At 45.2% G+C, this 26,966-nt stretch overlaps 1 protein-coding gene across 1 annotated transcript in view; it reads right to left on the reverse strand.

Moving 5' to 3' along the window:
- The window catches only part of LOC116908152, a 124,859-nt gene extending 99,498 nt beyond the window's left edge, over positions 1-25,361 (reverse strand). Inside the window, exon 1 of the mRNA XM_032911455.1 lies at positions 24,754-25,361. The gene's annotated coding sequence lies outside the window, so the exon portion shown is untranslated. The remainder of the gene's footprint in view (positions 1-24,753) is intronic.
- Between the last annotated feature and the right edge of the window lie 1,605 nt (positions 25,362-26,966).

Raw genomic sequence — 26,966 nt, forward strand, 5'->3', positions numbered from 1 at the left:
ATGTGTGAATTTGCCTGAGGGGAGGCAGGCAAGAAAGACGGGGTTCACAGGAAGAGAACAAGAGCCCATCATTACCGTGAGGCCTTGAAGGACCACATGGAAACTACACTGAACTTTAAACACAGAGCCAGGAGGGCGGTGGGTAGGCAGGGAGGTGAGAGGCAGCAGAAAGCAACAGCATGCATAAGCAGCTAGGACAGCAAGAGGCTACCAAGAGTGACCTCCTCAAAAGAACGGGGAAAGAAGCACAAAGAACGAGATGATGGTTGGGTTCAAACTGGAATTCTATATCATGCTAAACCGACCACAACCAACTGATAGGCCTATGATTCATTTTCAAATTCAAGCATTTCAAAAATCAGGCCATAGTGGATGCTTAAAGGCCATGGAGATGCCTAAGACACCTTGTCTTGTGAAACTACAACTCTTTGGGTCAACCGCAAGAAAGAGCCCTACTAGACCCTTTTTCCAAATCTTCTTGAAGACAACAGTAACAACAAAATAAAATGACAACAAAAAGAATAGTCCCTAGAACTGCACAATAAGTAGACAAAAACAGTGAAGCAGAAGGTCTGAGTTTCTGTGAAGAAGGGGAGTGGCCGATAACCCCATAGAAAGATAGTGAATGAACACCAGCAGCCATTGGGACATAGGAACCAAGGCCACAGTGAGATGCACGGCTCACCCTCTGGGATGATTTTAATACAAAGGCAAGGGAGGGCTGCGGTGGTTAATCTTCATTGTCAATTTGATCAGATTTAGTTACCTTGGAGACATATCTCTGGGCATTTCTGCAAGGGTGCTTTTGGAGAGCTTTATGTGAGGAAGGAAGACTCATGCTGACACCATAGACTCGGGCCACAGACGGGATTAAAAAAAAGAGAAAAGGAGAAGCTGGCTTAGCACTAGCCTCCAACCCTGCTTCCTGGCACAGGAAGCAATGTGACCAGCTGCCTTAGGCTCCCATCGCCCTCCTGCAACCACAGGCTCTAGCCCTTTTTAAAGGGTAAACCAGAATAAGCCTTTCTTTCCTTAAGTTGCTTTTTATGCAAAGAGGAAAGAAACTAATATAAAAACAGTGTTGATGAAGATGGAGAGAATCTGGAATCTCCGTATATAAATAGGATAGTTACTTTGGAAGACAGTCTAACAGCCTCCCCAACACACACACACACACACACACACACACACACACACACACAGAAATGTAAGACTGTTATCATATGACCAGAAATTGCATACCCAGTTACTTACCAAGAGAATTGAGAGCTTATACACACACACACACACACACACACACACACACACACCCTTGTATTCATGCTGGCATTATTCATAATGGACAAAAGCTAGAAAGAGCCAAACTGTCCATCAAGTGATAGCTCAAATGTGGTTCATATACACAGGGGTTATCATTCAGTCTTGAGAGGAATAAATTGTCCATTCATATGATTGAATATAAGTAACCTTCAAAAACACTGTGCTATGATTTCATTCATAAAGGTAGTGGAGACAAAACAAATCTATCAAGGCATGGTACAGACTGATGACTGTCCAAGGTTGGCAAGATGGAGGAATGTGGAGAAACCGTTAACACATAAAGGACTTGTTTGGGGGTATGAAATAGTCTGGAAATGATTGTAGTGATGATTGCACAATTCTGTGAATATGCTAAGAAATAAAAATCACTGGGTTGTACACTTCAAAATGAGCAAATTGTATGGCTTGTGGAATACAGTTCAGGAGAACTGTAACTAAAATTGACCACACAAGACTGCAGCACACCAATATGGCCTCTATAGAATGTTCTGATGCTTGCATCATGGCTTCTGCACTATGCTTAGGTACAACTGCATACATGTACCTAAATATGTATGTATGTATGCACACACATACACATGTTTTATCAGTGTGGGGTGCATCTCTTTACATTTTTCATCTTGGGTAAACGCCTCCCTTGGGCACTTGCTACTGCTGGCCCTGAACTATGGTAACACACTGCTATAGTCTGTACCTGGACTGTCCCCCCAAAGGTTCATGGTTAAAGGATTAGTCTTTATCTGGGTTCTTTTGCGAATTGATGGAGACTTCCTGAGGCTGAGGCCAGTGGGAAGGCTTCTAGACTTTGGTAGAATGTCCTGGAAGGGGAGTGGGACCCTGTCTGCTTCCCCTTCCTCTTTTTGACCTTCCAGTTATAAAGTAAACAGCTTTGCCCTTCTGCGCACTCCCACCATGGTGTTCTAACTCATCACAGGCCCAAAATCAACATGAAGAAGTGACTGTGGACCGAAGGCATTAGTACCATGAGCTAAAGTCAACTGTGTGTTTTCTTGATAAGCTGATTATCTCAGGTATGTTACAAAAATAGAAGCAGACGAGTACAGTCGTGACAAATTAAAGAGCTGTCCCTGACAGGAAAGGAGATGGTAGCACTTCCTTCACTCCCCACCTCCCTCCCACCCCAGCCTTTTCTTACCTCAGATGTCAATCACATGGCTTACCATGACCTGTCCTAACACAATGCTCCTGTCCTTTCATGCACATTTTCCCACTGGCTTTTAGAATGTGCGTGTGCGTGTGCGTGTGTGTGTGCGTGTGTGTGCGTGTGTGTATGTGTACAAAAATGAAAAAAAATAAGAAAAGAAAATATAGTCTACAAATTTAAGACCAATGAGTATGAAGTGAATCCTTAGGAAATTTGTATAATCTCAAAATATGACATGAAGCCTTTCAGAAGCAAAGCTGTTACCAACAGCAACCAGTAATGTGGTACAGAACCCAAGCAATGCCTAAAGAATCCTACTGCTGTTTCTTAAAGCATTTATTAGAAAACGATAAGTGACTAGGGCATTGCCAGACATAGCGTATTCTAGCACTGCATCTAGCAATTTTTGTGTATCATATAAACATGAATGTCAGCAAAAAGATTTTCACATGAGGAAAACCCATAGCACTTTGATTGACAACACACACACACACACACACACACACACACACACACACAGCTCAGAGACAGGAGGATCTCTGAGGTCTGCTAGCCAGCTAATTTAACTCAGTCAGTAAGCTCCAAGTTCTCTGAGAGGCTCGTCTCAAAAAACAAAAACAACAAACAAAAAAAAAAAACAGGTGGAGAACAACAATGGAGGAAGATACTCAATGTTGACCTCTGACCTCCACAAACATGGCCACACCCAAGTATAGGTGCTCTCCCAACAAATGGACAGGTACTTTGATGTATGGTTGTGAATCCATATGAGAAGTGTGGTGGTCACTTTTAAATCGGTGAAAGAATTGAAAGGGAAGAGGCATTAAGTCAGCTACACGCAACCCACAAGGGCAGAACCAAAGCCAGGCACAGGAGGTTATTTGAAAACATAAGTAACACCAGCTCAGCAAGTACAGTATCCGTCCCCACAGCCCAAGCTGTTCTGCAATCCCATGGCCTGCCTCGTAAGGTCAGGGGAAGTCTACAGATGGGATTGAGACAGTTACGTGAATCTGGACCACCTGTCTCCCTGGATCTCTTCCAAATCAGAGATACTAAGAACATGTGTCTGTTTTCTTCTCCTTCTCTCCTTTCACATAGTGTGAGACAGTAGATGTATGTTTGGAAGGAGTTCTTTTTATTTAAGATTTATTTATATATTTTATGTAGATGAGTACACTGTTGCTCTCTTCAGACATACCAGAAGAGGGTACTATATCTCATTATAGATGGTTGTGAGCCATCGTGTGGTTGCTGGGATTTGAACTCAGGACCTTTGGAAAGGCAGCCAGTGCTCTTAACCACTGAGCCATGTCTCCAGTCCCCTGGAAGGAGTTCTTAAGCTATCCCCTGGTGCTTTTGCCTCTGTCCATTGCTCTGGACCTCTCCTTCCTTCTCTAGTTTGCCCACACTTCCTCTGTTCTTCTTGAGGGTTAACACAGGACAGATGGTTCACACCCTTCCCTCAAGCCTATCCTGAAATCAAGGAGTTCGAGAAGCCTTTAAATGGTGGTGATAGGGGGGAGGTTACAAAACAGAAGGCATGTTTCCTATGTTTTGTTACCCTGTCTCTATTGCTCAATTACTCTGCAACACATACTGACGTTCAGTAAGTTGACTGAAGTGGGCTCACATGAGTTATCTCTCCAAGCGTCCACAAATGCTTGCTGCCTGCATTCCCCCTCATTTCCTAGCAAGTTGCAACAGGTTACACAGCATTCTCTTCAAGGATGTACTTCAAGGATAGTAATTAAACAAAGAAGTAATTCCTCTTAAATCCCCCATACATCCCCTAGTGTGATTGAGATTGTCCTCATAAATGTCCTGTTAAAGAGAGAGGATTGGAGCCACACAGAACCTGAGAGCTCATGAGGACGACCAAAACCAGCCCCGCTCCATCTGACAGAGCAATAGATGGAGGGCTGGGCTAACCAAATGCTATGCTCAGCTAAGGAGATGGCAACACTGAGGTCCCACTGTGGGTCTGTCTGTCTTAACAAACGTTGTGTGACACTGGCAAGTTAGCCAAGGTCTTCGGGCTCCAGCATCTCCAGAAGTCAATAGGAAAGACAATATCTTCAACCATGTTCCTGGCCTAGAGTAAATAGTCCATCAACAGGAATCCTAATGGCAATCACCTGGCACAGTGCTCTGATTGCTGCAACACAGTGGGCTTCGGTGTTGTGCCTTATAGGGCAATAAATGCTTTTATTTTTGATGTGGAGGGGAGTGCTTTTCTGTCCTCAAAGTAAAACACTGTGGAGTTCCACAAAAAGGTGCCAGAAACATTGTCTTTCGCATTCCTTATTAGCCTACGGTGAGGAGCATGTGGCCACCGATAGCCGCCCACACCATTCAAGTTCTACCCAGAGAACAACAAGCACAGAGCCACTGAAACATCTACATCTATGCTGTAGTCCAGTTTCCCATGGCTCTTGAAGCACATCCAGGGCAGAGACTGGTCCTTGTGGATGCTTAACAGAAATCAGAAGCAGATAAACAGATTGTAATAATTAGATATTGCTGAGAGCATGAGGTAATGAGGATGCCTCGAACCAGCCCAATCTCTCCACCTCACAGAGCAATAAATGGTGGGCAGGGGTGAAAGAATGTTCAACCTCCACACACAGATACACACATGTATCCCACACGGATGTGCATGCACACACACACACACACACACACACACACACACACAATATTATGGAATATTAATAGTCTTTGTAGAAGCAAAGAATACTGCCCTTTTCTCATTGGCAATATGAGTTGCTTCCACTATTTATAGACATGGAGGCAATGAAGGTTTGGGGAGGGTTATTAATGATGCACTGCCTCTGTCCCACTTCCTAATCTCCCCCAACTGCTACTTTAGATGCGCTTACACCTGGTCCTAGTTTCTTGTGCGATATGGTACCCTTGTCCTGTTTTGATGGACTCCCTGCCATTATATTCTAGAAACGATTTGACCTCACCCTTCCAAAGAACTTTCCTTTCCCCCTGAACCCAGCACACCTCTCTCCCTCTTTGTTCGAATGCTTTGTCTGCCCAGAGCATCCAACCAGACCCAGAACACCTCGGCAAACCGGAAGTTTAACAGTTTAGCTCATATTAGTGAGGTAAAACCCAGAATTAACTTGACTGTTGGTTTTCCCAGGCATTCGTGTTTGGTTTTCTGCAGAAGTTATCGTCCTAGTGTGAAGTGTACAAACAAGAGAGAGGAATAAGACGTTTCTAAAGAAAATGCAGTGTTTCTGTATTTTTGGGCTATTCGTCAGTCTGTTACAAGATTTCAGGAATTGCACACTGGAATGAATGAAGGGAGGTGTGGCTTGTCAAAATAGACACTCTTGTTCTTTTGAGATACTTCCTTAGAATAATGCAAGAGGGCAGAAATGCGTGGGGGGGAGGAAGATAAAGCAAGTTAATGTAGGTGGGGGTCTGTGAACGACTTAGCATCTAAGACTCATAAAACTGAACTATAAAACTATTTCCATATATGTTACTTAAGTCAGGGAGTCGCTACTGAGCATTCAGAATCCTGAGGTAATTCTTCAACATAGTAGCTGCTTGGATTACAGAGGGAGCAGTGTCCAGCCCCGTGGAAGAAAGAGCTCTAAGGTCTTGATCCAAGTTTCTTCAAGTCTTTTGTACCAAGCAAGTCCCTGTTACCTGACCAGGTCAGACAAAAGGAAAATAGGGAAACTTCAGAATCACAAGTCAAACCCTTCAATGCCTCTGTGTCTAGAGGATATCAGAAGTAATTTATATAAACAGTAAGAAAATGGCAGTATACTTTGATCCTGATATAATAACTATGTATTAATATTTATCTATTCAACATACTATGCGTGTGTGTATACGTACTTGGGGGTTCAAGTGTGTGTGTGTGTGTGTTTGTGTGTGTGTGTGTGTGTGTGTGTGTGTATGTGTGTAAGTCAAAAGTCTTCTTCGTTTTTTTGTTTTTTTTTTTTCTTTTTTTCGGAGCAGGGGACCGAACCCAGGGCCTTGCGCTTGCTAGGCAAGCGCTCTACCACTGAGCTAAATCCCCAACCCCCAAAAGTCTTCTTCTATCAATACCCCTACCTTATTTTTGAAAAGGGGTCTCTCACTAAATCTGAAGAGCACCAATTTCACAAGACTAGCTGGCCCACAAATCTGGGATTCTCTTGTCTCTGCCTCCCCTGTTCTGAAAACATAGGTATCCATGACCATACCCTGCTTTTTATAGCATTGCTGGAGATATGAGTTCAACTCCTCATAGCTCAGCAAACATTTTACAGACTGAAGCACTTCCTGGACCAACTCAGCACATTTTACAAGCTGTAACTCTGTACATAAAAGGGAAATGCAAAGTTGTATATGTCATCTGACAAGAAGCTCACTGGGGGAAAAGTACCGTCTCCATGTTAAAATCTAAAAGAGTTTACACTTAACTATATCAGAGAGTTAAGATCTCGGGAATTGTGCACATTCTTGAGACATTTCTAGAACTCTGCTCTGCTGTCTTGGATTTTATTTTTTTTCCATCTTTGGAAATAAGTAGGGTCAATTCCCCAGACCTAATGTTTCTTCTGACAGGTTGGCCAGAGGAGAGAGCACAGAGGCATGACTCTAGCAAAGCCGTGTCTACCTGTGAAGGTTACAGAGGGGGCTACTGAACAAACATGGATTTCCCAGCAGGTCTACATGAACCAGACAGTCAGACGGTTCTGCAAAAGCAGTACAGAGAGAGGAACGGTGGTAAGATCTAACTTTGAACCACTCAAATCCACCTCATGGAGTAGAGGTGTAACTTGGTGGTAGATCCTAGGTTTGATCCATAGCACTGCAAGATAGATGGATAGATAGATAGATAGATAGATAGATAGATAGATAGATAGATAGATAGATAGATAGATGATAGGCTGACAGATGGATGGATAAGCAAACCGATAAATAAAACCCAACTCATACAGAATTTGTGGCCCATGGCTGGGTTCTTGATATCCGACACGTACACAGGTCTTCTTTTACACTATTTTTCAATTGCATTCTATAAGCCGTATGCTACAGGTAGATTAGCATGTCTCTTTTCCTCCTTATCTCACGTCCTTAACTCCATCCCATTTATTCTCTGCCAGTGCCTAGCATAATTTAACTCTGGAATTAACCATCACCAAAGCTTAGCAAGGCATGAAAAAGGTAAAAGGGAACTTAGTCCTTAGGCAGGAAACTGGATAATGTCTGTTTTTAACCATTAACTTGGATGCATCGAAAGTCTACAGGTTCTGCAGGAAAAGAAAATGTCCTTATGATTTCCGATCACGTTGTGTGCTAGTGGTACCCGAGCCCTCCAATAGCCTTGTCTCATCCAGTTAAGACACGTGTTCAATGTTTTGCTTTGTGCCACATCCCAGCTCTGCTGTCTAGTACAGGATGCTATTTATCACTAAACTGTCCAATCTCCAAGCCTCTGAGACAGGGCAATCACTGTGGCGTATACCGTTGATTGGTTAACTATACATTTGTTTCAAATACCCCTCTTCCTTCCCTCCTTTATTATGAAAACTTGGAAGAGTCTTTTGTTAGAGCCATCTTTACAAATGAGGTGGTTCTTTCAGAGTCTGGATAATGAGATATGAAAAGTGTAGCCTATCGCTCTGGGAAAGTATGGGCTTCCTTCAGAAAAGAACGTTGGCCCCTTTTCTCTCACCTCAAATGATTTCTGGGTAGCAATAGCCTTCGGGAAACCACTAAGTAATACCATGAAGATCAAAAGCAATAAAAATAAAAATAAAATAAAATCCCAAGTGCATTCCTGTGTTTCCAAACTGGGGTAGGAACCTCCTTTTTCTGGACACACTGTGTGAAAAATGTCAGCCTCCATTCACTTGAGCTAAAAATTCATAGATTCAGTAAATCAAAGAAACTGCCAATTGATTCTCAGCCTCTTGGGATCATTTATTTATAAGCAGCATACATCTGTGCATACATATGACATATTGCCATTTAAATTACTCAGTAGCTCCTCGTGTCCTTGTGCACATTTTGTAGGATCTTGGTTCCTGATTCCCTCCTCCCTTGCACCCACCAGCCTTACCCATGGTGCCTTCACATGATGGAAAGTCCAGAACAATGCTGTCCCTCAAAAGCATACTCTTTCTGGTTCCTCTGATTTGTCTGTATTGTTCTCTTGTTTAAGAGTCTCTTCCCAATTTTCCTTGCCTGCTTTTGCATGTCCTGCAATTATAACCACTATGGATCATCTCCTCTGCCAACCTTTCCCGTCCTTGAGACGGGGCTGCGGGTCTCTTTTCTCCATTACCCTGGCACCTAGAAATAGTTCTGTCTTTTTCCTGATCAAGGTGGAATGTGTCTGTTGGGAATGTCGAGGCCCTCAGAGATGAGTTTCTCTGAGCACGGGGCCAGTATCTTTACTCATCTTTGCAATCCTACTCGGTGACTGATGGGCATAAGGAGACCCTGAACATGTGGTGTGAAGGGATGGAGAAGCGTCATGAACGTGTACTGTGTTGATGGCGCCATCAGCACTGAGAAGCTGTCTGCATCCAGTTCTCAGCAGAATGTCAGGGTAGAGAATCCTAGTGGACAGGCGAAGCTCCCTCTTACTTTTCACTATTGTTTTAAATTATTTATTTATTTGTTTGTTTCCTGGCTTGCTTGTTTCATTTTGCATTGAGACAGGGTCTCTCAATGTAGCCCTGGCTGTCCTAGAACTTGCTCTGTATAGACCAGGTTGGCCTCAAGCTCTGAGATCCTCCTACCTCTGACTTCTGAGTGCTGGGATTAAAGGCAGGCACCATCACTGCCCAATTTCATTCTTTATTTTTAACGCAGTCTCATGTGGTCTCATCTCTCTAGGTCAGGATGGCCTAGAACTCCGTTCAGTTGTGGATGGCTGAGCTACTGAGATTCTTACCCTTCCCTCCAAAGAGCCAGGATTATAAAAATGCACATCACACCCAGTTTTATGCAGTGCTGGAACTGAATCTGTACATACTAAGCAAGCACTCTACCAACTGAATTGCATCCCCAGCCCATGGATAGTTTGCTTCTAATTGCTTCAGTTTCTTGAGAAAATCTTTGTTGGATAGGTACTAGTTTTGCCCATTTTGAGAAATAAAACACTTGTTCGTTCTTTTTTTATTCATTCTACTGTTTATTATCACTTGCCCTTTTTGTCTACTTCGCTGGTTAAATGAGCAGGTACGACATGACCCACTGTCAACTATTATTGACTACTCTCCAGTAGAACCAACGACACACACCACCCCACCTACACACACAGAGCTAGTAGAATAGAAATGTGTTCTTCAGAATCACTGATAGACCATCCAAGCTCCCACATAACCTCTTGACTTGTAATTGCCTTGCCTTCTCCTTGTCACATCTGCCAACCTCTGTCTCCATGGGATCCTTGACTCTACACTTATTTTAAACTCTATCTTCAGTTCTTATGACATCACAGTAGCCTGCCTCCTCACTGTGTCCTTCTTTGATGTTTTAATAAGTTTTCCTCCCATCTTGCCACTAGCACCACCCTAACATGGGTGTTCTTTCTATGGGTATGTGGTTGGCTAATCAAGGAAATGTTCTGTTCCAGTGTAAAGTCCAGAAGAACTTGGGGATGGAGAACATGATAGTGAACTGATTTGGAGAGTTTCCAGAGAAGGTGCTCAATCCATTTTAGAAGTTTCAGAGCACTGACTGTGGGAGCTTCTAGTCTACAAAACTAAGTCCCATATTTCATAATATGGTCATTGATGGGGCTCACTGTCATCTTTGTCTTTCTGGGGAAACACCTCCACGGAGAGGCACTGGGCAGAAATCTGCTCGCTAAAGAGGTCATAACATAAATGCTTCCTTCACGAATAGCTCATTGTCTACCCTGCTCTAGCCATTCTGAACCGTTCAACATCAAAAGCCTTGCGCTTTCTCACCTTCCAGAGTGTTCTTCTCAGTGCCTCCTTTGCATGAAATGCTTTCCCAAATTGCTTTCAATCTGTATAAATCTTGCCCATTCTTCAAAACCCACTGTCAATCTCACCTCTTCCATGACTTCCTCCTTATGATTGTAATGTATTCCACCCATTGAGCATCTGTATCATTAATTACTGGGGTTGTTTTGTTTTGTTTTCTGAGAAAGAGTCTTACTACATAGTCTGTCTCCACTTCAAACGTGTTTTAACTACAGGCATGTACCACGACAGCTGTCTTCTTAGTCATGTTTTTAAAAAATTGTTTATTTATTTATTTATTCATTCATTCATTCAGTGTGTGTGTGTGTGTGTGTGTGTGTGTGTGTACACATGCACATGTGTACTTCTGAGGGTGGAGCATGTGCATATCAGCTTACTTGTGTAAATCTGGTGACAATTTGCAGGAGTTGGTTCTCTTCTGCTATGTATGTTCTGAGAGTGTGATCCAAGTCATCTGTTTGCGTGGGAAGGACCTCTACCTACTAAGCCACCTTCCTCACTCCTTTTAGTTGCTCTTAAATGGCTTCTTGCACAACAATTTTTAAGTTGTTTGAAAACAGGTGACTTATGCTACTTTTCACCTTCGCCCCATAAATCTAGTATCGCACCTTACAAAGAAGAGCTGTCTGGTAACTACTGACTGCTTTGTTTCACGTGACATAACCCTGTTGGAAACTCAGACCCTGAAACGACACCCAGATTTGAACCTCCCTTGTTCAAAATACCACTGTAATTCTGAAGAAGTCGTCTAGCTTCCCACATCCTGAGAAGTTGGGAAATTATGATACTGACTCATTTCAGTGATGGTGATTAAGTGAGAGCATGAACAGTCTGTGGTTGCCTAGGTCCTTAGCCCAGGATAAACTTTCATACAAAATGCTGTTATTATCAGTGGTGACGATGAATGTGATTCTAGAGACACAGATTAGACCTGCGAAGGGCAATGCCAAGGTCAAACGAATAAAACTCTTTGCTTTCTTTGTTCCATGTGACAAAGACAAATGTTAGTGACGGCAACTCAGCAACAGAGCTTTCAATAATGTTTTAACTTCGATCATTCCAAGGATGACTTCCCCTCCATCCATCATCTCATCACCCGGACACTCAGCCAGAGTGCGCGAGAGTCCATTAGCCTTACCCTGGGACGGTGGAGAAATAAAAGCAGAGAGTTGCAGTGTATTGCTTTGCAATCATTTAACCAAGCACAAACAAGCACATTTGGAGGCTTTTATCAAAATAAAACTGGAAGGCTGTGAGGCTCGCAGGTCAGTGATCTCAAGGATGTCAAGCTGTTTTTAACTCGCTCTTCCTGCATTAGAGACGTGCACTAATCTGTTGCCGGACTTTTAATCCGGAGATAGTCAGTCTGTGGTTGAAAATTCCTGGACCTTACTGACATTGACGTCTGAGAGAAGACACCTTGAAACTCCAGACTATGATTTCAGTTGAAGCCCGAACAGAGACAAAGGCTTATTACTAAGACAGGAAGGGTTTATACGTGGGAGAGTACTAACTATTTTTGAGTGTCATTTTCTGTCCCCAAGGCTCAGTAGCAAAATCACCTGTCTTGGAGAGTGAGACTAGGTTTGGTTATAGGAGAGGAGGAGTGGACAGACAGAGTACCACATTATTCAACGAGTTATCTAAGGACAGACAGAAACACTAACACAGATAACAGAGGAACAATCCGGACTACGAACACATCATCTTTAGCATTTTGGAAGCAGTTCATAGGATTTGAACAGACCAGGAAAATAGCGGAAGCAGAGACACCAGTGCTACATTGAAACTCCCAGCCCGCCACCTTCTCGTCATCACTAACGTGTCTAAGGACCTACGCAGTAAAGCTATTAACATGGATGTCTACGTGGCTGTGAACTCACACTTTGTCCATTTGGGGATTCCCCCTGGGGAAAGAAATATTAGAGAACAAAATGAGCTGCAAGTACAGAACCAAAATTCCCAAAATGACTGAGCCATCTCTAAACTAAGCTTCCAAGGACGTCAAGTGTTGGCAAAAGGAGGTGATCTGAGTTCTTCAAGTATTCCATAATATTCTGTCATGTTTTAAGGAGGAAAGAAATGAAAACCTTCCAGGAATTTTACTCTCCTTTGAATTTAGAGTTGCCTGCATTATGTAAGCATGTCACATGTGTACCTGCTACCTGCAGGGATCAGAAGAGGATGCTGGATCCTCTCAGAAGAGGACGAAGAGGATGCTGGATCCTCTGAGGCTTGAGCTACAGATGGCTGTGAGTCCCTCTGTGCACGAATGAAAAAATGAACCCAGGTCTTCTGCAAGAGCAGCAAGCGCTCTCAACCACCAAGCTATCTCTCCAGCCTAGGATATACTTTTCTTAAGGGCAGTTTACCTGATTCCCAACCATGTTCTTGTCCTTCATCAAATTATCTTCTCCCACCTCTATGTGTAAGAGAAGCACTTTGGGGATTTCCTCTTACATATACTTTAGGTTTTCCCAGTATTCCTATGGGATAACCAAAAAAAATCCAGAACTAGAGGCATTTGCTTAGTGTCTGTTTCTGTAACAAACAGCATGTACTCCACCAACATGACCAACAAGATCCCAACAAGGACTTTTGAGACTGTCTGCCTCTTCTGAAAGAAGAAGGCAAAAAGCCAAATCACATTTACTCAGACACCCACACTGGAGTAGGCCACAGAGTCTGAGCCAACCCTTAGCAAATCAGAAACCTGAGAAATAAGTGACTTCCGGTCATGAAAAACCATGTCTGTGCTATGCAAGGCCCATCGACACCCCCCAAACAGTCTGTCTAGAAGACCAGACAGATGCCATAAACAGCTCTATATGGTTCTACAGCCAAAACGGTTAGAAGAGGCCACTGACCTTTAGAAAGGGTTAGTGCCAGTGATTGATACAAATTTCTGCCTCTTACAAAGATGAACTAGGCGTGTAGCTCAGGGCTAGTGCACTTGCTTAGCATGGGCAAGACCTTGGATTTGACTGCCACTCCCCACCCCCCACACCCAAATCAAAGACTAACTTTAATTAATTTATCCCTGGTATGTGTGCGTGCCCATGTGTGTGCTTACATGGGCAGGTGCACATGCATGTTGTGTGTAAAATGCCTGTGAAGGCTGAGGTTGATCTAGAGTGCCTTTCTCTATGACTCCCAACTTTATTTTTGAGGCAGAGTCTCTCACTGAAATGGCTAGACTGACTGGACAGCAAGCTCTGGTGACCCCCTGTTCCGCTCTGCTGGCGCTGAGGTGACAGACATTTGTTGCCATGCCCAGCTTCCTACAGAGGTGCTAGGGAACCCAAGCACCTACCCATTGAACCATCTTCCCAGCTCGTCATCACACTAAGTTTTAATCTATTATTATTATGTGCAAGCATTTAACATGTACGATGGTAAAAAACAAAATCTACTTGCTCAAAATGCTCTCCCTTAAGCACACAGCCCCAAGATAATGAGTGGAAGAGAAGAAAGACTCGGATTTCAAGAGTACGGGATGGACAGTCTGCACACTGGGCAAACTGAGGACAAGAATATTGTGGTGACCTACAACTGGCCACCTACGTGACAACACCGGTCCAAACCACCTCAAATTACCCTTCTCCAACAACCGGAGGATGAAGAGCTTCTGCAGATAGCTGGGAACACTAGATGCCACATCAGGAGATGGGAGAGGAGCCTGCCCCACGTCTATCACCAGCAGACTGATGAACTTGAGTAAGAGACTCTGCCGTGAGGCTAGTTTTCTTCACATGCAAAAGGTCATACGAAGTGACTCTAGGCTCCTAACTAGCCAAGAGTATACAAAGAGAACACCACAAAGGGCCACTGAGATCTTAACTTTTAGGATTTTCTCTCCAGAATTTACCGTCAAACCAGGTCATGATTCTTGAGAAGGACACGCTCTACCTGATTGTTTTCCGTGTAATTGTGTTTGACATGGAAATGGAAGCCCTAGGTAATTGCATTTAGTCTTCTCCTTTAATGAAGGAAGGAGATGAGAATCAACTGTATAAAAGGGTGACAAACTGACACAGAAGGAGTACCCTGAAACCTTGCTTAGTGCTCTCTGAACAATAAACAGGCCGATAAAAACACAGCTGACTTTTTCCCTCTCCTCATGATTTTATGAAGTTCCTTTTGAATGCTGCCAGTTGTTCACAGACACCTGGAGACCTGTTTTCTTTTGCTATTGCCGTGTGGGATAGACCAGCATCTGCACCAAGCTGCAGAAAGTATAAATACCAGGACACCATGGTGGCTTGAGACCCAGTAAGGATGGACAAACCACAGAGAACTGTACTAGATAGGTCTGACAGGCAACTCTCCTGCCTGCTCGTGCTGTTCCCAAATGACAGGAAGAGGTTTTGTCTGGCTCAGTAGGTGTGTCATACGCCTGGCTTCTGAATGTCAAGGCTTTCGGGAAGCACATGACGACAGGGTGCTGAATCAATGCCACATAATAGGCCACACAAAATGGAACCCATTATATTATTTGGCTAAGGTGGAAGTGTGGGGGATGGCCTAGAACATTTACTTTGTGAACCTGAAATTTGGGGGAAATGAGAGCCAGGAACCGTGATCTCTGGACAAATGTATTCTAAAGCAGACTGGCATAAAAATTAAAATAGTGCAGTCCATTCAAGAAAGAACCCTGTTGGGGTTGGGGATTTAGCTCAGTGGTAGAGCGCTTGCCTAGCAAGTGCAAGGCCCTGGGTTCAGTCCCCAGCTCCGAAAAAAAAGAAAAGAAAAAAAAAAAAAGTAAGAAAGAACCCTGTTGACTGGGTCTTCCAAAGTCTAAGGTGGAAGAAAGGTTTCGACATTCTAGAAACTCTTCAAAAGAACTCCTAATCAGACTCTACAGGATTGGGTCATGGCAGAGAGCTTCTGGCTGCTACAGGTGTAGACATTATGTAAAGGTTGTCCTCAGTCCACATAAAGCAATGGTTTTGACTCTTCAGAGCTTTCCCATTCTTTTGGAACCTTCTACTCACTTCCTACTCTGCTCTTGGAAGGTTACAGCCCCTTTTCACAGAGGTAAGAGAAGTTCTCTCCTGGTGGTTCTCCACACACTCCTAAAAGTAGGACTCACTCTTTTCCAGAAAACAAACAAACAAACAAAAAACAAAAAGGCAATTCTTTCTTACAACTGTTTTCAATAAAAATTAAGTCGAAAATACAAAATGCTCACTATACGTCTCCATAGGCCATAAAGCCTGGCTGTCCTTCATTCTTCCTCTCTTCAGTTAGTGTTTCTGACTTCACTCTGTTTACTAGTTCTCTTGAGTTTGCATAGTTCTCTCTCTCTCTCTCTCTCTCTCTCTCTCTCTCTCTCTCTCTCTCTCTCCCTCATCTCTCTTCTTTCCCTGTATCTTCAACCCCTCCCCTTTCAATGCGGCTTTTCTCTACTATAAACACATTCAAACAATTCCTCCCCACCCCCTCACTACTCCTCTCTTTCTCCCTCTCTTCTTCTCTCCTCCTTCCCCCCCACCCCCCACACCATTTCACTACTCAGATCAGCCTCATACTCTCAGAGATCCGCCCACCTCCTGAGTGCTGGGATTCAAAGTGTCTGCCCCTACGCCTGCCTGGCCACGATTCTCTCTGCTGAAACATTATTCATTCTCTAGTCTCCTAAGCTGTCCTTACATCTATTCCTCTTTCAAATGCTAACAGCCTCCAAGTCTCTACCTGAACTGTTCCTAAGCCCTGAGCAGCCCTGCTTTCCTTTCCCGTCGACCTTCCTACACAACTTTATTGGAACTCTTACCCACCACCTCTCTATTCTAAATCCCCTCCTCATCCTTATCCTTAGCTCACCTTACTGCCCAACTCCGCATCGATCCTGCACTTCCTGTCCCGAGTCATGGCCACTGGTCTAACACTGACCATGGGATGAGCATTTGTGTGGGCTATGATTCCCCACTCGCCTCCCTTCGCTTCCACCGCCCATCCAATAACAAACTTTGACAACGTTCTTCTAAACTTCCTCTCCTATCTGGATGGCCACCTTTCTTTATCACAGGAAGTCTCACCTGGACGCCCCAGCATTCCTGTCCATGGCTCCTGACCCTAACTTTGAGCCGCCTCCTGTTTGGACTTAACACCCACAATGCCATACGTGCTATCCTTCTTCCAGAAAGGAAATCTTGTCTCAGTCTCTCACTAAAAATGTCTGCAGCCTCAGTGTAAGGCAAGCTGTGCACTTGGACTTTCGAAGCCCCACTGCCGACTGCTGCCTCACCCACCTCACCTCTCACAGCACACCTGACTCACACAGCCCACAAATACATAAAGTACTTCGTCATCCCCTGTGTCCACGCACACTGTCCCCTCTGCCTGAAGGGTGACTTCATTCCATCTGCAGCTCACCTACTCTCCTGTTAAAGGCCAGCTCACACATTATTCCGAGAAGGCCTTCCTGGCTTTTCACAGGCTATTCTGCTCACCCCTGGCTTCAGTGTCCCTGTGACCCCTTAGACTCCCTTCCATGGAGTCACTACTAGGGTAGATTTCACTCTCGTACACTGCCTTCCCTACTAGACCATGAGCTCTCTGAAGAAAAAATAAAATCGCACCTTCTTCATTGCCCACCTTGCTTCTCGACTAATAAATTCTTGCCAGAGGTATATAAATGGGAGATGCGGTTTTAAAAATGTGACAGAAATAAGCAAGAACAGAATGGAACTGGGGAAAGGACACATTCTGTCCTAGCCGCAATTCCTAGAGATAGGAGGTACTCAAGCAGATAAGAGGAACAAAAAAGGCCACTTCCCAGGTGCTCATAAAAGCCTCCATTCTCATCCTTTAACTCCTCCCTTGCCATCGCTCAAAAAGAAAGAAAAAGGCCTTAGAAAGTGCAGAGATCTGCTCTCTTCTGTCTCTCATTTCACACTGTTCTGGTGCCACTTTTTTAACCCTCTGCCAGAACCAGGGGACCAAGTTTGATCATATGTCATCGTCGTTTTACTACAGATATTCAAAGCAGCCTGAAGCTTGGTGCCTAAATTAAATTTGAGTGTTGCTAAGCGATATCAGGCTTCATAAACAAGAATCAGAGCTAGCCTTGGCATGGCGTACTCACATCTTTGTCATATAGGTGTCTTGAGAAGTATCACATTTGGGAAGAAGGAAAGGGAATAAAATTATTTGAACCCCATTTTTTTTCTTTTTTTCGGAGCTGAGGACCGAACCCAGGGCCTTGTGCTTGCTAGGCAAGCGCTCTACCACTGAGCTAAATCCCGACCCCAGTTAAATCCCATTTTATAAACCTTCTATTCTCATCACAGCTAGGCATACATTCCGGGAAGACCAGCCCCGATGATTCCGTTAAGTTGTTTCTGCTCTTTGATAAGTCAAAATATATTATTCAGCTGGTGTTGATCTAACTGCTAAATAAAGCCACCAGGATAACCTTATTCACCTGGGTTTGTACTTTTCTTAGACAAAGAGCAGGAAGTTCATGCATGCAAAAGACCAACATTGACATTCTCTATTGCCTGTTGCCAACTAAGTTCAAACGGAAGCACTGGACCCCCACAAGGTGAAGTGAGACCTTAGTGAACCCATTTATAGAAGCCCTTGTGTCCTAAGGGGCTCTCTTGTGGAAGGCATAGTCACCCCGAAGTCTACTATTAACCTCTTCATCTTACAAACATGTATGTAACTCAAGCGTCAGCAGGAGTAAGCCACGGGGCAGGAGCTCCCTTTAAGGCTAGCCTAGGAGAAAGGGAATCAAAACAGTTATATGGTATAGAGCCAACTTTTATCCAGTATTTTCTATGATTTAAATGTCAAGGCAACTTGGCAGTATGAGTATGCCAAGACTGGAAGAAGGAAAAGTCAATCTCAAGAACACTGATGTTGTTTATTTACCTCCCCTCTTGGGTTCCAAATCTCTCTAACCATGTTGGCATAGGCATTTGTATTTTAAAGGGTGTTTTGATTGGTACAGCTACAAGCAGGTGCAGGTGCGTCCCTAGCTGCTGCTGCTGCTGCTGGTGGGCGCTAATTAATGGTATATGACAAGAAAGGAATGGGCTGAAAATTTAAAGCAAAACTCTACTGAGAAAGCAGCCATGCAGAAAATCCCAGGACTGGTGTAAGTCTTGGCTGTAATTACTATCTATGCATCTTGGATTATTTCTTTTATCTTTCCCTCTTTTTTTTTCTTTATCTCTTTTTACTATAAGTTTTTGCTGTGTGTCCTATAATAGCTTATATTATAGGACTTATTATATAGCCCAGGCTGACTTCAAACTCACAATAATCCTCCTGCCCTAGCCAAATGCTGGGGTTGTAGGCATGTACCACTGTGCTTGGATATTCATCTGGTCATTATGTCTTATTTCTGCAACTGTAAACTATAGTTTATATTTTATACAACTATTCTAATAATTTCCTCTGTAAAAAAGCTCTGGAAGGGATAAACCAGGATGCAAATGACGTCTCATTACAAGAGGAGCATCCCTACCTTAAAAATTCAAAGCTTGAAGTGGTCACTATCTAAAACTTTTTGAATATCAAAGTTGTGCCACAAAGTGGAAAAAGTCCATCCCTGACATCGAGTGATGGGTCACAGCCCAAGCACAGATGCACTCAAAATGTTACAAAATCAATCACCATACTGTGTGTACAAATGGTATGTATGAAGCGAATTTCCTATTTTGATTTGAGTCTTATCCCCATTATATCTTATCTATCTGCAAATAGCCCAAGGTCAAACTCAAACAAAACGAGCAACAATAAGAACAATTCAACGTATTTTCATGGGACCCCTGAACTTCTAACGCAATAGTGAGAATGAAGAACTCAGAGGTGCTTTACTGGTCATATCCTGGAGAGGGTTAATGGAGCCAGACTCATTAGCAAAATGGTAGCTCGTAGGCAAAGACTTTTCATACTCTCTCTGCTTCCAAACAGGTTGAGGAAATCCTTTTTCCAGAGCCTTTGACTTGAGCATGCACAGGCTCAGATCCAAGTGCAAAAGTCTGAGGAAATGGTTTGACAAGAAAACAGGGGAAAGCCATGTCCTGCTCCAGTCACCTGTGAGTCTGACCCTTAGGATCCTGTCCCGACTCTGAGTGCCACTGAACTGAGAGACCCGTGATGTAGGGTTCCATACCCGGAAAGTCAGACTTCGAAGCTGTTATTAATAAAGGAAACGGCTGACTTTCCCCCAAGACATTTATAGAAAGGTTTCATGGTCTCAAAGCTATGCCAGACACAGAAGCGGATAGCCAGGAAGAAAGAACGCCAAGAGCAGGAAAAGTGCACTGGAGCCTGATTAAAGTGTATGCAGGGCCGGGGAGGTTGGCGTCTGCGTTTCCCTTAATGGACTATCAATCCTTCACGGGGTCTTTGAACACACATCCATATGGCTCCCGTCAGTGCTCTGAGTGTCTCAGTGAGTCACCCAATGGCGATACCTTTTTATAGTCACCTCAGAGAATATTCTCCAGCTAGTAAGCCAATGGGATTCTGACAAGAAAGAGCAGGAAGACGCATTCCTTTCTGAGTCAAACTATTCTATCCATGGCTCCCTTTGAAGTCAGGATGGATTCAATAGCAGTCTTTATCACTAGACACTGGCCTTGTCAAAACAGTATTTTAAAGGTGCTAGAGGAAGAATTGTGTAAGTCTTCAATGAATAAGGGGAAAGAACCCACAAAACGCCCTATTAAACATAACACATGGTCGTCAATGACGAATTTATGAACAGTCTTCTAATGGTGGCCAACTCGCCTTGTCAATTGGCATATTAACCTGTATTTCTGGCTCTATGAAAGGAGTGTGTGTTTGACTGCCACTAGATCTTCTGTGGCTTGAGGCATAAACCACATCCAAACCAGAAAAGTAGTATCTGTTGTGGTCCTCGCAAGTATGAAATGTATGGCAAGCAGCCTTCTCGTGCTTGCTGCCCAAACATTGTTGCCACAGCAGAGAAGGGTTTCCTGGCCAACAACTAGGGTGAGCCCTGTGAGTGAGTGCCTGCATTCTAAGTAGGGCTTCTTCACTCAGCCAGAGAGAGTCAGCCACTCCTCCTCCCTCCAACCCACCCCCAAAGAGTTCTCCAAGGAAAACTGGACCAAGAGTCCCCCAAAGGCAGGGATCTAATCCAGGGAGGGGACATTGCTGAACTCTGAAGTTATCCCTGCCCACCTAGAGAACAAGGTTCCTTCCTAACTTAGGCCGCCATCCTCCAAGCAGGCCTTTCTCCTCACAGCTCAGGCTTCCAGCCTTCTTATCTGATTAGATAGGCTATTATGCTAAGTATTCAGCCACCCAGTACTGGCGGTGTGGGTGTTGCGGGATAAAATCTTCATGAACACGCCTTCACAGGGTCATTTGTTTAATTTCAATTCTGCAAAAATGTAAAAATAGAATGAACACCGTGAGGGGTTGAGGCTTGTCAGCTTCAGCGCCCAGCCTCCCAATCACGAAAGCCATGCTGTTCGGCTGGCTCATTGGCTCCCTCCCTCCACCAGAGGGAAAAAGTGGAGAGAGAAGGAAGTGCTGCTTCCACTATCTCTGCTCTTATCACCTCTTTGGCTTGTCCATTCACATGCTTTCTGTTCTTGTCTCTCCCTTCTCCTCCCCCCTTCTTCCCTCATTTCTATATACCATTTTTCCTTCCCCTTCTCCTCTCAGGCCTCCAGCACCTTCTTCTGAGCTGTTGTCTGGTCTTCTAGAGCAGCCTTCTCCAGGTGTGCTGGGTCTCACAAACTTGTCTAAGGATTGCACCCCACCCCACCCCCACCCCAACATCTACCCTTGACTGATTCCTTATCCCTTCCTCTAAGCTCTTGAGAGCCAAGACTCTCAAGATGCCTAGAAAGAGGACACTTGAGGGATCCATTAGACCAAGTGGCCGATGAGCTGGAGAAGCTGTCTTTTCATACTCTGTCCTCCAGCTAAATATGTTCCGTATTCAATGAGTGTAGCGGTGCATGGTGGGAGGGGAGCAGGCAGGCGGTACATCATTGGTCTTGTGTTCTGAACAAATTGATTTTCCTGAAGGCTTTTAACAAGCTAAAGGCTCAACTGGCACTCGCCGATTCTGAGCCCTGAAGTCTACCAACGTCTCCCAATTAATCCTGCTCTTATCCTGCCACGAAGAGGAGAGTCAACTCCTCACCCAGAAGCCCCAGGACCCCATCAAAGCCCCACAAGGGTGCCGAGAGGAGGGGTGCTTCCTGCTTTGTGCTTTTGGAGTCTCAGGCAGGTCCTGCTGTCTGATCAGGTTTCAAGCTAACAGGATCAAGTCGTTCATGTCTGCCATTATGTACAGCTGGTGAGATAAACTCATCCTATGGTTCCTTCAGCATGCCTACAGTAAGGTCTTCAGTAGTGGTGCCTAGGAGTGACAGGCGCTATTCTTCTCTCCTAATGTAGGTCTCTGGAGACCTCCCTAAAGACAAATTTCACTGTTGATTTGCGGAAAGTCTGAGAGAAAAGGTGACTAGCAGATCGCTAATTCTTTGGTTCAACAAAGTCAACCCACTAGAACATAGATTCTTGGGGTTTGGGGCTATCTTACAGACCTCTACACCAATCTCCTGCCATGTTCCCTCCATCTACCAAATTCTGTTTTCACCCATGTACACTGAGCTGTTGACACAGTGAGATGACCCTCCCATGCGTTTCCCCAGGGTCTCATTTCCAAGGTGTGCCCCTTCCTCTGCTGGCTATAACACTGCTTTCCTATCTCTGATCTCTTCAGCAACATCTACTCATTGTGGCTGTGCAGGGTTCACTCAACGGCTACAAAGAAAATGGGCTCCTGGGGCACACTTTGGATTCCAGAGCCTTACACACAAAAATAAAGGGCACGTGGAGTGTAGCAGTCAAAAGATAAATGCCGTATCTTGGGGTGTTAGATCATATAGGAGATCCATTAATTTTATTATTTCAAGAGTGACTATGATTGTGGCGAAAATGTGGTCCCTGGTGTACCAATCCACAGGTACAAAGGGGGAAAAGGGAAGGATAAGGAAGAATATTCCAACCAAGCAGAAAGATGCTTGGAGACTAAAACAAGAGCATTAACTGTGACAAACCCCAAAAGCAAGTACCCCCCTTTATCAGGGCGTGCACAGCAGATGATCATTTGTAGCAGAATTGTGGACAGCAGCCCTAAGCCACGAACAGCTGAAAACTGCATGCCACCTGTGCAGAAGCCAAGCCATCGGGAACAGAGACCGGCAGCTGGAGCCCAACTGCTGCCTGGGGGGTGGGGAGGAGGCAAGGCAGATGACTGCAGCTTTGTCTACGGACTGCAGGTGTGTGAGATGGTTGTGTGTGGACACCACGCTGACCTCTGAGGACATACCATGACGGCCGCAGTGTAAGGGCAGAGGTCGGGTGACGGCAGCAGGAGCCGAGAGCATCTCCTTATAAGATGCAATTTCATTCAAGATCTGTGATCCTTGAAGACAGCTGAGCAAGCAGTCATCATTGGCAAGCGCACGGGATGCCAATGTCAAACTGAGACTCGACAATGGCATCTGGTCTTGACCTCGTTTTGATCAGTTGCTCAAGGTACTTGAATTTCGACAGTAATTCCAGAGCCCAGCCTCAAATCTACAGATTCATGCCAACTTTTGAGGATAGATGGGAAGGAAACCAGAACTTTCATACCCTTTCCTGAGACCCAGAATCACTTTGATTCTGGCAGAACCATCCACCCAAGCTGCAGGCTGACGAAGAGCTTTTGAGAAGGTTACTAATTGAGTCAAGAGAAGACTGTCTGGTGACCTCTTCCAAATCAGCAAAGACAACTTACAAAAAGATCTGCGAAGCCACGAAGCTGGCCTGGATAGGATATTAGGTACACCTAAGAGACGTGATCTTCAAGTGAGGAACACTGGTGGGAGGGAATAAGTGTTCTCCCTCAACCAGAGAACAAGACTAGACTGCTCAGGGAGGATCCACAGGCTTTGCCATCCAGTCTTATAAATGCTGGGTATGAAGTATTTTTGTATTATTTTTGTAGCATGATGCTTTCCAACGAGCCTCTATATCAGATTAGAGCCAAAGAGAGCCCTGGAGAAGGCGCTAGAAACACAACATTTTCAATTTGCACCCAATATTCAATGTTCAGAATTTACATGGAGGGAGCTCCAGCTAAGATCTGCCCTACCTGAAAAAGACCCAATGCAGGAATGTGGCCTCCTCCCGTGTTGACAAGAGCTAGTTCAGCCCCCTGCACCAATTTCTTTGTTTTTGCCTGGAGTGGTGGGAGGTTTACATCTGCTGCTGTCATGAAAACATTTGCTTTTCATTCTTGTAAGCCTTTAGAAAATTATTTTTTTTTGGAGGAGAAAAATATCTAGGGAGTCTTCCAAGCATATGTGACATGTACAGTGCTGGACCTGGGGTTGAGCTGTCTATTACACATACAGCCCAACCAATCACAACCTGAGTGCATGCAAGCAACTGTTTGCTCCTATGCTACCCTGAAGGCACAAGGCACCCTCTCGAGGAGCTGTGTGAGGGAAGAGGTTTCTCTGGGTTTGTGGTTAGCCGATGGGTTCAAATAAATCTGGACCCTGCCGACTTTATTCCACTGACAACACCTTCTCACCTCTCCACCTGCACAAGCCAAAGTCGTTCTTTTTCTGGAAGGAATAGGAACTCCATGAATTCCTGGGTCTAAGTCAAGGGACCCTTCCAGTGTTAAGCCTTCCACCTCCACTCCATGAAGGAATTAGAAAAGCTGAAGTCCGCCGCCCCACCCCCACCCCCAGGCTCAGTAGCTACTCTTTGGTGGTTACCTTGTGGTTCTACCAAGTCTTGAACTTGAGTTGTGCTAGAGCAGTGGCGGGTAAGATGAATGAGGTAACTGGATGAAATGGGCTCTGTCCAGAACAAGAAAAGCAAGTGTCCCCGAGTTCAAAACTTTTGCCAGAAACGTAAGGAGACACAAACACAATCTCCACACCCCAGTCTTCCTCTCTCCACTTGTTCTGTGCACATCTCCAACACTGAACGAAGAAAGAAGCCAGCTGGCCACCTCCGGAAATTGATGGAGGAGACCTATCTCAGTGGTTTCCTGGAGACACCAACTCTGGGTGTTTGGACATCACAGCCGGGCCACAATCCATGTTAATAGCTTTACCATGCCCCCTGGCAACTTCGAGGCTGGACTAAGAAAGCTGGGAATCGAACAATTCCCACCCCCACCCCCACCCCAATATTCCCCCCAGTTCCAGAGGGCTCCCTCATCTTCAGTCCGGCTCCCAGGTGCATGCATCCCGGGACTCCGATAGGTCACGAAGTTCTTACCTATGTCTGCTGGAAAAGCTGTTCATGTGGACCCCAGGGCTGGGCGCGTAGCGGTTAGCAGTGTCCGGGACACACCAGCTGCTGGCTACTGCTCAACACATCTCCCCCTGGGCCTGGCTTTGCAAACAGGAGAGCCAGTCCCATCTGGAGCAGGGGAGCAGTGGCGCGCAGCCTTTGGACTCGCCGACCAGTGCGTTCGGTCCAGTCGGAGGTACCTCCGGCAGGTGAGCGTGGCGGCGGTATCAGGGTCCCCCAGCGCTTTGGGACAGCTTTGGGAGCAACGAGGGCGGGGACGCGCGGCGCGAGCTACTGGAACTCCCCTGCCGGCGCGCTCTCGGCTCCAGCCGTCTGGGTGGCTAGGTGTTACCGCAGCGAGATCCCTCTTTCTATATATATCCACAGCCCCCTCCCAGCGCGCTGCGCTTTGGCTCGCTGTCGTCCCCGACTGCACCTAGGTGGTTTCCGCTCCCTCTCCCGCCTCTGTCCCTCTCCGCTCTTCTCCCGCTCTCTTCTCTCTCCTCCCCTTGCTCCCCCTCTCCTGGAGAAGTCTGGGTTCTCCCGGTATTGCCTCGCTCCCAACCCTTAGCACTGCAGTGGAACTCTGCACACCAGGCGGTTCCTTTAAAACCAACTGCTCGGTTCAAATCAGAGCATCAACTTAGTGCTGAAATCAACGCCCGAGTGCCACTGCCCTGTGGTTAGGAGGAGAGGACAGCCTCTCTGGGAAACGGATGACAGCATTTCATGGGAAGCTGCCGGAAAGGGTGCTGCAAAGAAGTCTAGCAGAAGTCCACAGGTGACCTGCGGGATCCTCAGGACAGTGTGGCACCCAAAACAACTAGTATTAAATCAAGGTATTAAAGCCAAGGAGCTGCTAAGTTCAAAGCTCTCACTTAACACAATAAGAAACTGGAAATTCAGAGAGGGTCATTTACTGCCCGGAAGACATGGCTACCTAGAAAAATCCAACCTGGGTTTTACCATTGCCGGAGGCACCCAAATTCCCACACCTGAAAAAGAACATGCTTATCTGGGGCTGAGTGTGAACGTGACCCTGGAGGTCCAACGCAAAGGCCATCCTCTGGGAGCGGTCCGAACCTATATGGTTGATAGGTCAATGTGGTCTCTCGCCAAAGCCATTTCTAATTACCTTTCTCCCAAGAAGACCCGGAAGGATGAAGACACCAATGGTGACTTGCAAGAGTGAAGTGACAAGCCCCTTTTCATTCCAGGCTTCCAGACACCCAGCTAACAAGATGAGTTTTGGAAAACCTCCATTATCAGCTCGGTTATTTTCTACCCGTCACTCCCCACCTCAAGTCATCCTGACCATCCTCTAACACAAATACTGTCATTATTAGCCACAAAAGAGGGTGCACCCCATTTGCTTCCAGAAACAACCCCAAAGTGTTCCCTGGCAGCGTGAGCTCATCTGCAAACCTCTCTGTCTGCAGCATTAATTTCTCTGTCCTAAGAGATGCTTTCTCCAGCAGAAACCTCTTGCTCACAAACATCCCTCTTGGCCAGTAACCCGGAATCCCTCAGGAATGCTCCTCAGGTCTGTGGTATCTGGGCCTCTGAGCATAGATTCCGATCCTATGGGAACACAAGCCCTGTTGATCTCTTTAGAGAAAGTCTGCTAACTGTTCCACCATTGTGGACAGTGTGATAACTCACACAATAAGGAATGCCTCCCCCCAATCCCCCTGGAATTAATTACAGAAAACACCAAGAGCCACGCCATCACTTCCTATGGCCTTTGAGATGCAGGGCACAGGATAGGAGGTTGAATTCTGAGCTTCAGATGGAAGAGTTGATCTACAGAATCCCCGGACTCCTGATCAATTAGTTTACGACTGTGACTGTGTCTACAGAACACAGGAGAACATACGTGTCGCCTCTGTGAATCTAAAATGAAATCCTCGTGAATGATATATTACTTTTAACCTCTTTCTCACAGGTTACCAGAGGTGCCACCCTGCACAAGCCCCTAACTTGGTCAAGTCTCAGAGGACTCATAAGGTTAACATAGCCACTGGACGTCGTCTGGCACATGGTAAATGGAGAACGCATTTTTTTTAATTCCCTTCCTTTGATTTCTAAACTGCTCAAAAGCTTCCTCCTGTAGAGGTACCCCCGCCTCAGCCCAGTCACCACGGTCTTGTTATCTTCTCTTTAAGATCTCCTTACACCAATTTGGTTCATTTAAAGGG

Source organism: Rattus rattus, chromosome 8, assembly GCF_011064425.1.
Source record: "Rattus rattus isolate New Zealand chromosome 8, Rrattus_CSIRO_v1, whole genome shotgun sequence".
NCBI lineage: Eukaryota > Metazoa > Chordata > Mammalia > Rodentia > Muridae > Rattus > Rattus rattus.